The 12,353-nt window shown below is 35.9% G+C and overlaps 1 protein-coding gene across 6 annotated transcripts in view; it reads left to right on the plus strand.

The window, feature by feature from the left end:
• SORCS1 (sortilin related VPS10 domain containing receptor 1) overlaps positions 1-12,353 on the plus strand; it is a 461,149-nt gene that overhangs the window by 211,110 nt on the left and 237,686 nt on the right. The window lies entirely within an intron of this gene.

Genomic DNA, 12,353 nt, shown 5'->3' on the forward strand with positions numbered 1-12,353 from the left:
GTTAAGGGTGTGCTGTGCGTCAGGGTTAACAGGCCCTTGGGAAGGAATGGGAAGTGTATCTCGTCGAAGATGTATCCAGCTTGGTTATTGATGGAAAAACTTCATCCACACAGGGAAGTACTTCGGCTGTGCAGCTAAAGCAGAGAGGCACTCTCCATGTCAGCCATGCTAACCCAGAAGATGGACAAAATTGGTCATTAGAATAAAGGCGAATCAATGCAAAGAGCTCTTGGAAACTCTCAGTATTGATAGTCAAGTTACATTAACTTCAGGTTAGACATCTAAATTCTATGCAATTGTGTGTTCATGAAACTTCTTAGTATAAGTCAGTGATAAAAACACCTATCCTATGTATCAGACATTTCCAACAATTGGGAAGTTAGGACATGGACATATGTCCACTGGTTTTAAGCTGTGGAACTTTTATCTGCCAATATTAGGGGGAAAATGCAGATGCTTGGGTGTGACAATATATAAGCTGCCATGCTAGGTATGGGGAGGTTATGGAGTTGAGGTACAAGTACATATAGAGGCAAATAAATATATTCATATAAATCATGGATTCCTAACCCCTATAGGGAGACCTCTACCAGACAACGTGGTTGAATAAGAATTCAGGCAGCATATGCTGAGTCAAATGAATAATATGTTCTTTAAGAATTCAGAGGAAGGACAATGGTTTGTGTTTGTTAATTCAACTTTCCTAGGAAATTTGGAATCAGGAATGTAATGACAGTATGAATAGACTTTCTATATGAGTGGCATAATTTTTTTGACTCTATTCATTGATACTCTTTTTATTATTAAAATTGGAATACTTTTTTATTTTTCTGATTTCAATGTAATGTTTGTTTTTAAATATTAGAAAAATGAAAGCATATAAAATCCATTGTAATCCCAGTACCCTATGATCTCTGTAATTTATGTGTGTGTGTGTACATACACATGTACACACACACACACACACACACATGCTTCTTTATTTTTATATGTGTAGACACAGATACATAGCTAGTTTAATCATAATACATTTGATCTATATCCTTTATTTTTCTCATATTGGTGTATACTAATCATTTCCATGTCAATATCAATCAACATCAGTATTTTAATATGTGACAATATTTATTTAATGGCTATATTAAAAAATACTTACCAATAACTCACACACATGCTTCTTTATTTCTATATGTGTAGACACAGATACATAGCTAGTTTAATCATAATACATTGGATCTATATCCTTTATTTTTCTCATATTGGTGTATACTAATCATTTCCATGTCAATATCAATCAACATCAGTATTTTAATATGTGACAATATTTATTTAATGGCTATATTAAAAAATACTTACCAATAACTCAATTATTAGATATTAGATTCTTTCTGATGAGTTACTATTATATGTAATACTTGGACAAAATCCTTTGACTTAATAATTTTACTGCTAGAAAAAAATGAGGAATCTTTCAAAGATTCACACAAACTGTTGTGAACAGTTGTTTTCTAGACTAGTTGCACTGAATATAGACCTACCAGCAAAATTATTCAAGTACCTGTTTCCCTATACACTTTGCAGAAATGGATATTATCATTATTTTTCAATCTTTGTGAGTCTGCTAACTTAGAAAGAAGACATGGTGAAATAGCATTTTTTGGGCTACGTGATCTTTACAGTGTCTGGTGGCTGATTTTTTTATAGTATGGCAAGTTAGTCATTTGGCACATCCTTTAATCACATACTCGGCCCCTTTTCCAGGGTGAACATTCCACCCTCTACTGATTAGAGATGCTTTGGGAACCAAGAACATTGAATTTTCATGCTCTGGCCTCTAAGGTTTGTATTTAAACCAGACTCACCTGTTATTATAACTTATAGTTGTTGAACTTAAATGTTTCTCCAAAGGAGAGAAAGGTATTGATATGAGATAGATGAAGTTGGAGTTATAAGAAGAAAGAAATTGACTTAATTATAACCTCAGAAATAGTACAAAGAGTTTGCAGTGTATTATGGGAGGGGCTGATAATAAATCATGAGGTTGTTTAAAAGCATTCTAGAGTTTCCTGTCTCTAAAATTTAGTGTTTCCATGGTTGATAGAGTTGGCCAACATTTAATATAATTCACTTTTCTGACACATACACAAAAACACGCATGCACACACACATGCACCAACACTTCATTTAAATCACTCCCAAAATAGCCTTACAGTACAGGCATTTTGGGGGAAAAGAGGGGGTAGAAGAGAAGGACTAATAGTTTAACTTTTAATAATTTTGTCCCTTATTCTCGTTTTTCAAATTCTTCTTTATTATATTTTGATATCTGTTTTCTTAGAAATGTATATATTTCACCTAGATTTTTAAAATATGTAACATCAAATTGAATAGAGAAATTTATATATTATTTAAACCCTGTGCATTTATATTTTCCATTTCCAACTTTATTTTTTAAAGAAATTCACCAGATTCCTATAATAATGCTTACTATTAATATGCTAATTATGTTTCTCTAAGAAGCAATTCCTGGATTTATTGAGCAATTTTAATGTTTTTTTTTTCCTTTTCTCAGTCTTTTTTTTTTACTTTATTTTTTATTAATTCCTTCCACCTGCTTTCATAAGGATTGTGGTTACTTTTCTACCTTCTTTTATTTAATAATCACCTTTTTTCAACTTTCATTTGAACTATTTAAAGTATTGAGTGAGCTTAAACATTTATTTTATCTAGTTGGTAGAGTTGTGGTATACCTCGTGTTTTGATAGTAGTGTTTGTATTTTTATTATTTTCTAATTAGTCTGTAATTATAGTTTTTATTTCCTCTTTTATTCAATATTTCTTTTCGGAGAATGTTTTTGATTTCTTACTATAAGATTGCTTTCTTCTAAAAATTTATTTGATAATCTAATTTTACTTTTTGAAGTTAGCAAATTATGTGGCTCAGTTACAGAAGTCATGAGTCCCAACTTTCTCCCTTATTTTAGACTAGTTGTCTAAATATAAGTTGGCCAACAGGGTTTTATAATTTGACCCAGCCGAGGGATAATTAGGTTGTTTTTTTCCAAACTTGGCATGTTTCTCACCTCTATTGCTGTGAATCTTGCTGTGATTTTATGGGTTTGTCCAAGGGAGAGACAGAAGATCCCAATGCCATTAAAACCCTGAAGTTCTATCAAAGACAGCTGATGATCTATTTTAAATCTTAGTGTAAGCATCCAGGGTCCTTGCCCTCCACTCTCCCATCAAGCCCATGTTTATGATTTTTCTCACCACTAAACTCCTATGGTCCTTAGATATATTTCTCTCTGTGGCACCTTTTGCTTTTCTTCGTTCTGGGGCTGAGACATTAATACACGGATTCTCCTCTTCTCCATTAGAGAGGAAGCTTTTAGAAGACCCTTCTGAGTTCTTCTATGTCTTGATATATCCCTGAGCAGATACCATGCAATAAGTCTGAATAAATGAAGTTTTTTTTGTTTTTTGTTTTTAATAATTGTTGAGACCAAGTTTAAATTTTAAACTTGATGTTAATCTACTTGATTTAGCAAATTTCCTGGCTGCCTATGAGAGTGGTGGGAGTAGGCAGAGCTGTATCTTCACTGTGTAGAAGATTTCCCTGGTGTTGAGTATTGGAAATATTTTGAGGAGAAATTTAAAGGAACTGGATAAGATCCATGATTCCAGTAGCAAATATGTTAACTTAGACAATGCCAATTAACTTCTCTCTTCTTCATCTATAAGCAAAAAGAAGCAGTGTTTTCCTAGAACTAAGAGTCCTGATTTATTTTCCTTATGCCTAGGGCTGGAGAGAGAAGGGTGATTTTTATATTATTACAAAGCAAACAGTTTCAATGATCCAAAACCTGTCACTTGTCTCAGAGAGTAAACAGGCAAAAAACAAAAATAAAAGCTATCTTGTCCTATGCATATAACCATGGACATAAGTTATGAGATGCACAAATATCTGCATTCCAGCCCCTAAAACAAAACAAAACCAATGAAGAAAGGAAACCTTTACCTAAGCTAATGAGATGTCTCATAGTAAGTAGGATTTGATTTCTTTGCCCCACCGAGAATGTTATTATTAATGTAATTTAAAGGTAATTAAAAATGCATTTGGTTTAGTTGTTGCTTTCCTTTTGAAATCTTCGCTCTTCCTTGTCTCTGAGAAAGTCCTGCTGTGTCAGTTTCAGCTTCCAAAATAAACAATGTTCATTAACTTACAGAATTTTAGGCAAAATTGTTAAAAGTGTGGTTAAGAGAGGAGGCATTTGAAAAATGCAAAGGAAAGGGCTTGCAGAAATGACCGACTCAGTCGGTTGTAGGTTAACCACACCCTATGGATCTCTGAATGGCCTTCTGGAAACTTGTCACACCTACAGGAGAAGCTATCTGTATATAGATAGGGCTGATGGTCTGGAAATTCCTTCCCCCTTGCAGCCCCCGCCAGAGCTCCTCCTCCCATCCAGAGTCAGGAGGTGCATGTAGACCCTTAGACGAAGGGATCACGCGCCCCTTGCATGGAACACTACCAGGATATATATGCTGTAAGAAAGCTAACCAGAAAGAGCTTGTGCCTTTTGCCTCACAGGCTCCACTAGCCTAATAAACTCTCTTCCCTCTAACAAAGTTGTCTGAGCATCTAAATTCCTCCAACGAATGTCGCTTCCTGCAACATGGTAAATCAACACAGGATTGTCTTGGATTGTATTTTTTATTTTGTAACAGTTATTCTGCTATAAATCTTGGAGACGACAAGAAGCAACTGGCACTCACAGTAAACCTCATTTATCTCAATTCAGGAAGCTAGTTCATTACCAGATGTGTGGCCTTGGCTTTGATGCCTTTTATGCTTGTCAGTTGCCACCCTAATTGAAACTGTGGAAACAAATTCCTTCATAAGGGGTCCATGAACCCTTTAGAATTAGCACATATCCACTAACCACAAGACTCTCCAGAGGTGGACATTAATACTGAAAACATTAAAATGGAGGGGGAAAGGAGGCATACACCATCTAAATTTGGAGAATGAATTAGACAAAGGGAACACTACATAATTATTTTGTTTATTTCACCTGCTGTTATTTATTTTTGATTCAATGTATGTTATTCCCTATGTAGGAATAACCACCCATAGATTCGCTTCCTAGGCATAGCCAATCTATATTAAAATAACTTCACCTGAATATAAAAATTATGCATGTGTATTACAGAAAGTTTGGAAATTTCATAAATGTAAATAAGAAAATAAGTCACCCACAATCTTACTACCAATTATAATAATTATGAATCACTTGATATGTTTTCTTCCTGTCTTTTTTTCTGGGTTTATGAACATTTAAAAGAAAAAGTAAGTCCATACCATATATAAAATTATAAATCATATGTCTTTTTAAGCTTTATGTATTATTTTTCATGTTATTTTGTGCTTTTGAAACCTCAAATTTTAATTTTTATTTTAAGTATTCTAATGCATGATTGAATAGATCTTTTTTCTTGGTTGGCATTTAGGTGTTTTCTTTTTAATTAGCTGTTATAAAAGTAGTGTGGTGATTTTCATGATATATTTTTGTTGTATGTGTATATATGTAGGTGTGACTTATATCCTTAAGGCAAATCTATAAGGGAAAAAAAATTGCCGGATTAAAGATTAGGGACTGCTTTAAAAATTATTGGGTCAAAATGTAGAGTCTGTATTAAAGCTTCTATTATAAAAGTCCAAATTAATTTTTAAGTATTTTCTAACAATTTATGCTCTCACTGAAAATACACCAAACATCTATTTCACTAAAGTTACACAAGAATTGCACATTATCTTATCTTAATCTTTGCTAACTTTGGATCAGCATAGTAAAATCTCATTTTAAAAGGTTTCTGTCTCTTCGATTGCTTAGGAAGTTGAGCATTTTAATGTGTTCTCTGTCTTTCATGTTGTAGATAAATTTCTTTCTCTTACATGCCTTTCTAACTTGCCTGGTTTTCATTAAAAAATAAAAGAAAACAAAAAACTATAGAAACATACTTTTGCTTTGTGTATTGTGTTGGTCTGTCTGTGAATGAACCTCATTTCCTGTATGATGGCCATGATGGCCTCACTATTTCTAAGACTCTGGAGTGATCTCTGTGTTTGGCCCTTGGGTCGTCCTAGGGAGAGGATTTAGCTTGCAACTCTCCCGAGTTGCCTGGCTTAGATATTCCTACTTCACAGAGGTATGTAATTGTTTTTAAACTTAAAAAAATAATAATAATATCAAATTTATTGTCTCAGTTGAATTCCCTAGAAACAGATTCTGAGAGTAGGATTCTGGTACAAGTCATTTATTTATTCATGAGATGATCCCTGGAAACTGCATTTGGAGAGTGGGGAAGTGAGACAGGCATAGGAAGGCATCCAATAAAGGGCACGTTATCAAGCCAGGCAACGCTGTGGGGGATTGGAACTTAATCTCTCTGGGAAAGTCTGGGAGTCAGTGTAGAACTCACACTCCTGTGTTATCTGATATAAGGGGTGAGAGAATTAGATTATTTATAATGCAACTCGTATCAGTCATTGATTGAGGGCTGATGCAGGGGGTGTTAATTCTCTGGCACCTCCTGCCTGCTTCTGCAATCACTGGAGTGGGTGGGAGGAACTGCAACCAGGGAAAAGCCACAGGCAGTTGGAAGTAGAACTATTTATTAATTCATTGTAAGAGTGAGGTGAAGGAGAGATGGTAAAGAACTGACAGTTTTGCTACTATTTCAATACCGGAAAGACTAAAGCTCAATGGACAGTCCATACCTGAACATTGCTGTGATTGTCATGCCCTATCTCAAACAAGCAATATAACTTCTGATTTCAATTCTATTTAACAGACATTGTTGCCAGACACTGAAGCCACCGGGGATTTAATGACTAAGACGTGTTTTCTGAACTCAAGTAGCTCACAATCTTTTATTACAAACTGAGGAGTAAGTCAACAAACAGCGTGGTAAATGCACACTGTTTCAAATGCAAAAAGAAGGTACAGAGAAAATTCATAGGAGAAGCAACCCTGAGAACTCTTGAGGGGAAACCACGATTCTTTTTTGTGTGTTTTTAGGGAAGTGGGGTTCGCAGTAGAGGTAACCCTTGAGCTTCCTTTTAAGGTATGGGTAGATGATGCCTTTCAAAGAATGAAAGGACATCTCAGGGAGAAAAGTCTATAATATAATGAGCAAAAGCGTGAAAGAGTGAAATAAAATGGCTTAACCTAGGATTTACAAGTACTTAGATATACCTGGAAGGAAGGGTTCACCGGGTCAAGTGGTGATTGTTGAGTCCAGAGAGCCAGGCTGGTGCCGAGTCATAGAGGATCTTGTGAAGGAAGTTGTGAGGACCTTGTGAAAGCCTTGTGAGTCATTGAAAGACTTTACACAGAGAGCTCTTTGAATATGCTGTTTGGATGATACTTTGCAGAAATGTGATCCTGAAAGCAAGGGGATCAGTTCAAGAACAACTATAGAAATTTTAGCCAAAAGGGAGTAAGTCCTGGTGGCAGAATGGATTCAGTAATGGTAAAGGGATAGAATCAAAAGGATATAAGGTAGGCCATGAGGGTTGGGGAGTTAGATGAGAGAGATGGAAGTAGCCCTGGATGATTTTTAGAATTTCCGACTTGGCAGTGGACTGCATGGTTATGCCACTCATTGTGTGGATACTGGAAAAAGAGATTGACAATTTAGGGGAAGGAAAAATGGATGATGAAATAGGGCAGGGTACTGAGTACTTACCTTTCTTTGGTATCTGCCATTCTTTCCCTCCCTCTTCCCCCATTAGTTCCTATTTGAACCTTCAGTCCCAGTAGAGCATATTTCACTTTTCTTGCCAAACATATATTGTTAAATCCCCAGGGTTCGGTGGAGAAACCATACAGGGAACCTCACGAATGCCACTTGAGTTCACGTGTAGACTGAAAGGAAGAGCAAATGGGTTGGGATGGGTTGGTTTTTAATTACAGAAACAAAAACAAAAAGCAACAAACAAACACACGCACAAACACAAAAACACAATTTGGTCCTGGCTTTTCATCCCATAAGTACCAATACATACTAGTAAGACTTTGGAGTGGGTCCTTTACCACCTAAAAGATTTTTGTGAGAAAGGAATGACATAAGGAATAAAAAATCTGCCTCATAAACCATGCAACTACAAAGACATTAATCCATAAGTTAAGAGAAAGACATTAAGTGAAAAGCCAGCACTACTCTGACCAAAGAGGAATCAGGACCATGTAGTGGGTCCCTTACTTATGAACTGGGCACAGAGATTTAATAATTGTACTTGGAGGTTTGTGGGAAAAGGCAACCGAAAAGATAAAGGGAGAAATGGATGGCTGAGAACAGAGAAAGAAACTATCAGAATGGAAAATAAAATCAGAAGCCAGTTCTTTGGGAAAAAAATAAGGACGTTTGTTAAAAAGGGAGAGAGAGGATAAGAAGAATGATGCAATTGAGCTAGCAGCCCTACTTGTCTTTCACTCCCCCACAAGGCTGGCTCTGGCTCCTGTCAGCCACACCACCTACATCTTCTCAACAGTGTACCCTACATCTGCACCCTGAAAGCCACCTCACAGCCCCCCATGAAAATATTCATCTTTCGATCAATGACAATGGTCATTTGTTTGACACTGGGATTGTGGTTTCTTTTGCAATGTGTATTTTGGAATGATAGGTATGGTTCTTTAATGAATAAGCAGAGGAAGAATATTATGGATGTGGGTGGTTAACTTGTTCCAATCTACCTGTAAAACTCCTGCATAGAAAGCCCAACAGAAGGACAGAAATCATGCTGAAACTTGGCTGTCAGACATTTAATTAGGTGGGAGGATGATTAGCAGGCTCAGGGATGTAGGTGGATTTATTTTAATGGTGTTTGGGACATCGTTGGGGAGAATAACAGCTGATTGTCATGGATTTAAAGAAATCTGAAGAGCAAAATTACAAGACTGGAAGTAGAAACATGTAGACATTTTCAAAACCTTTCCAATAAAAAAACCAAGAGGATGAGATGCTTTTATATTGTTTTAGGAGCTTGTTGAGATGATGGCCACAGCATTGCTCTGTTGAAGTTACCTGTGCAAATAAACATTGTCAGGTAGTATTTTCTATTTGCAAGCAAAAGGGACTAAATCTGGCTAATTTAATTGCAGGGGAGTTTTCTTTCTTTCTTTCTTTTTTTTTAACTGGTGCTTATACAGTCAATAGGGGTGAAGTCCCAGCTTAGGAATGGGTGGTGGCCTGCCAGAGGTGGCCTGCAAGAACTTCAGTGACTATCAGGCCAGGATGCTGATACCAAATGTCCAAGCTCTAAAAGTTCCTTCCATGATTATGTTTCTCACTTAAAATTCAAAATCCTGGGCTAATGTACCCCGTTGGCTAAGCTTTGATTGTAAGATCACTCTGTGACTCTACCAACTAGAAGAAAGAGGATTCTGTCCCCTTAGAATTCCATAACAAGAAGTAGACACCTGTTTTTAACCATCCTGCCTGAGACCCTAATCAGTGGAGAGGTAATTTCCTATAAAGAATTTGGATGTTGAGAAGGAAGAATGGATTTGGAGTCACACACATACACATACACACAACACACATAGGCAAATTTCCATTCTGGAAGTAGTATGGGGGCGGTAGAAAAGTCTAAACACAAAATTTACTTTTTATGATGGGATTGTCAAATATTAAGATCTCAGACCAAGGAGGAATGAAGAGAAAATATATAGTTCTTTTTCTTCGAGACATACTTCAGGATAAACTAAAAGGTAAAAAAGGTGTCATGAAAGGCAACAAAATATCCTCAAAACCTTCAAACATTTCTGGGCCTGGGCAAATAAATTAAATAGTATTTGGGGGCATGGACAGTGGAAATAGAGTGGGTCAGAACACCTGAGCCTGTGACCTTGAGTTATTTCACTTCTCTTCATGAACCCTAAGAACACTGAGTCCCAGCTCTAATATCTGTTATGGGTGGGTGCTTTATTTGGGGAAAATCTCTATTACATAGAAACTAGAATGTACATCTAGTTATGTTTGCAAAGTTCGTTCATTTTTTTTTTTTTTAATTTATGGTATGGTAAACACTTACCATAAACTTTTCTACCTTAACTATTTTGAAGTGTACAGTTAAGTAGTGTTAAGCATATTGAGGTTACTATGAAATAGATACCCAGAACTTTTCATCTTGCATATTTGAAACTCCATACCCATTAAGCAATGATTAGTCTTTATCCCTTACTCCCCAACCCCTGGTAACTACCACTTGACTTTCTGTTTCTATGAATTTGACTGCTTTAGGTTCCTCAAACACATGGTATCACACAGACTTGTCCTTTTGTGACTAGCTGTTTCACTTAGGGAAATGTCATCAAGGTTCATCCATGTTGTAGCATATGACAAATTTCCTTCCTTTTTAAAGCCAAATGATGTTCAAATATATGTATCTGTAGATATAGATAGATAGATATTTGATGTTAGATTGATATATAGATATATCATTATATAGATAGATATGTAAATCTAACGTGTTTATTCATTTATTCATTCATCCATTGATGGACATGTGGGTTGCTTCCATCTCTTGGCTATTGTGAATAAAACTGCTATGAGCATGGGTCTGCAAATATCATTTTGAGAGTCTGCTTTCAATTATTTTGGATATTTACCCAGAAGTGGAATTGCTGGATCCTATGGTAATTCTATTTTTAATTTTTTGAGGATCTTCCATACTGTTTTCCAATAGTGGTTGTACCATTTTGTAATCCCACCAACAGTGTGCAGGGGTTGCAATTTCTCAACTTCTTTGCCAACTTCATTTTTATCCTTTACCTACACTACCTAAAATTTATAGACCATATATGGAAGTAAGGTTTATGACAGAGGTTTATTCCACAGAGCCTTTGTAATTCCACTTTGGAGGTCTCCAGCCTTCCTGCTGTCAGTCTTGGGGTTATTTTTGTAAGTCTTTTAAGGACCTGGCGTGAGATCACTACATCTCATTTAATAAAGGTGGTCTCTACGGCCTCCGTAGCTGCTTTAGCCTGCTCTCAACATAGATTGGAACTAGTGACTTAAAAGAAAAGGTTTTCTACATGGGGCATGTAACAGCAACCTTCTTCTCCCGTAACCTTTAACACAAAAGCCTTTCTGTTCTCTTTACACACATCTCCTCAGCCCTTTCCCATGTCTCTGTTTCTGTCCATCTCTCTCTCTCTCTGTCTCTCTTTCTCACACACACACACACACACACACACACACACACACACTTCCGATGTGCTAACAGATTTTCCCAATTTGCTGTTCATTAAGTTATATTAACTGTGGAAATAAAATATATCACATGAGCAAATGTTATTAGATAAAAATGAATTAGCCACCTGTTGCTTCACTCCCACCACTCTGGAAAATAAAGGGAATTGGATTTGCTAAGAAACTTCTAACTCCTTTTTTTTTGTTTGTTTATTTGTTTTCTTCCTGTAAGAAGCTCCATATGTCAAGGAGAGAGCCGCAGCTGTAGTAAGTATTTGAAAGTCCATCTCTGTTATTAATGAAGAACTTCTATGAAAATAAAAAGCTTCATTTTATAAGTTAAACTTCCTGTTTACTTGCAGATTCATGTTTTATAGCAGAACTGATGATGTATTCACTCTCATGTTGCTGGCTTGAAAAGCCGGGGAGGTAATCATCCATTTGAAGACTATGAAGTATTGAATAAAAATGTTCATTTTGTTATTCTAGCAGAACTCTTCCTTTATTCCTTTTCTGCTATTCCTTTCTACCCACATTTTTTTTTCTGTGAGTCTTTTAGGAAAAAAATGTAAAAAAAGGAAAAAAGGAAATCACCTTCCTGGCCCTTTAAAATTATCTGCAGTAATTTTTGACTTATTTTTTATCTGACCAGATGTAGCATGTGGCAACAGCATCTTTTAATTTTAAGGCTATTTAGAGATGTTGACAACTTTGGATGTGTAAGATTATATTGCATTAATTTCATTCATTAATTTATTTTGTTCATTCCAGAAATGATTATTGAGTGTGGTATGCCCCAAACATTTTGCTAGGTGAAGATAGTATATTGACTGTCAGAAGTACATGTAGCCCTTGCCCTCACAGAGCTTTCAGCAAATAGAGAAGGAAAAATGATAGATTAAGTACCTTTAAATGAATGCATCATTATAAAATCTGAGCTAAAGTAAATATTTTAGATCAGAAGAAATGTTTCTCAATCATTTTGTTGACTTCATTTATTTTTTAAAGTCTTTATGAATGTGATCAATTTGGTATCTGATGACAAAAGCTTTATCCTTTGAACCAGGCTCTGGATAAAATGCTCTATCCTT

This window comes from Pteropus alecto, unplaced genomic scaffold, assembly GCF_000325575.1.
Source record: "Pteropus alecto unplaced genomic scaffold, ASM32557v1 scaffold177, whole genome shotgun sequence".
Lineage (NCBI taxonomy): Eukaryota > Metazoa > Chordata > Mammalia > Chiroptera > Pteropodidae > Pteropus > Pteropus alecto.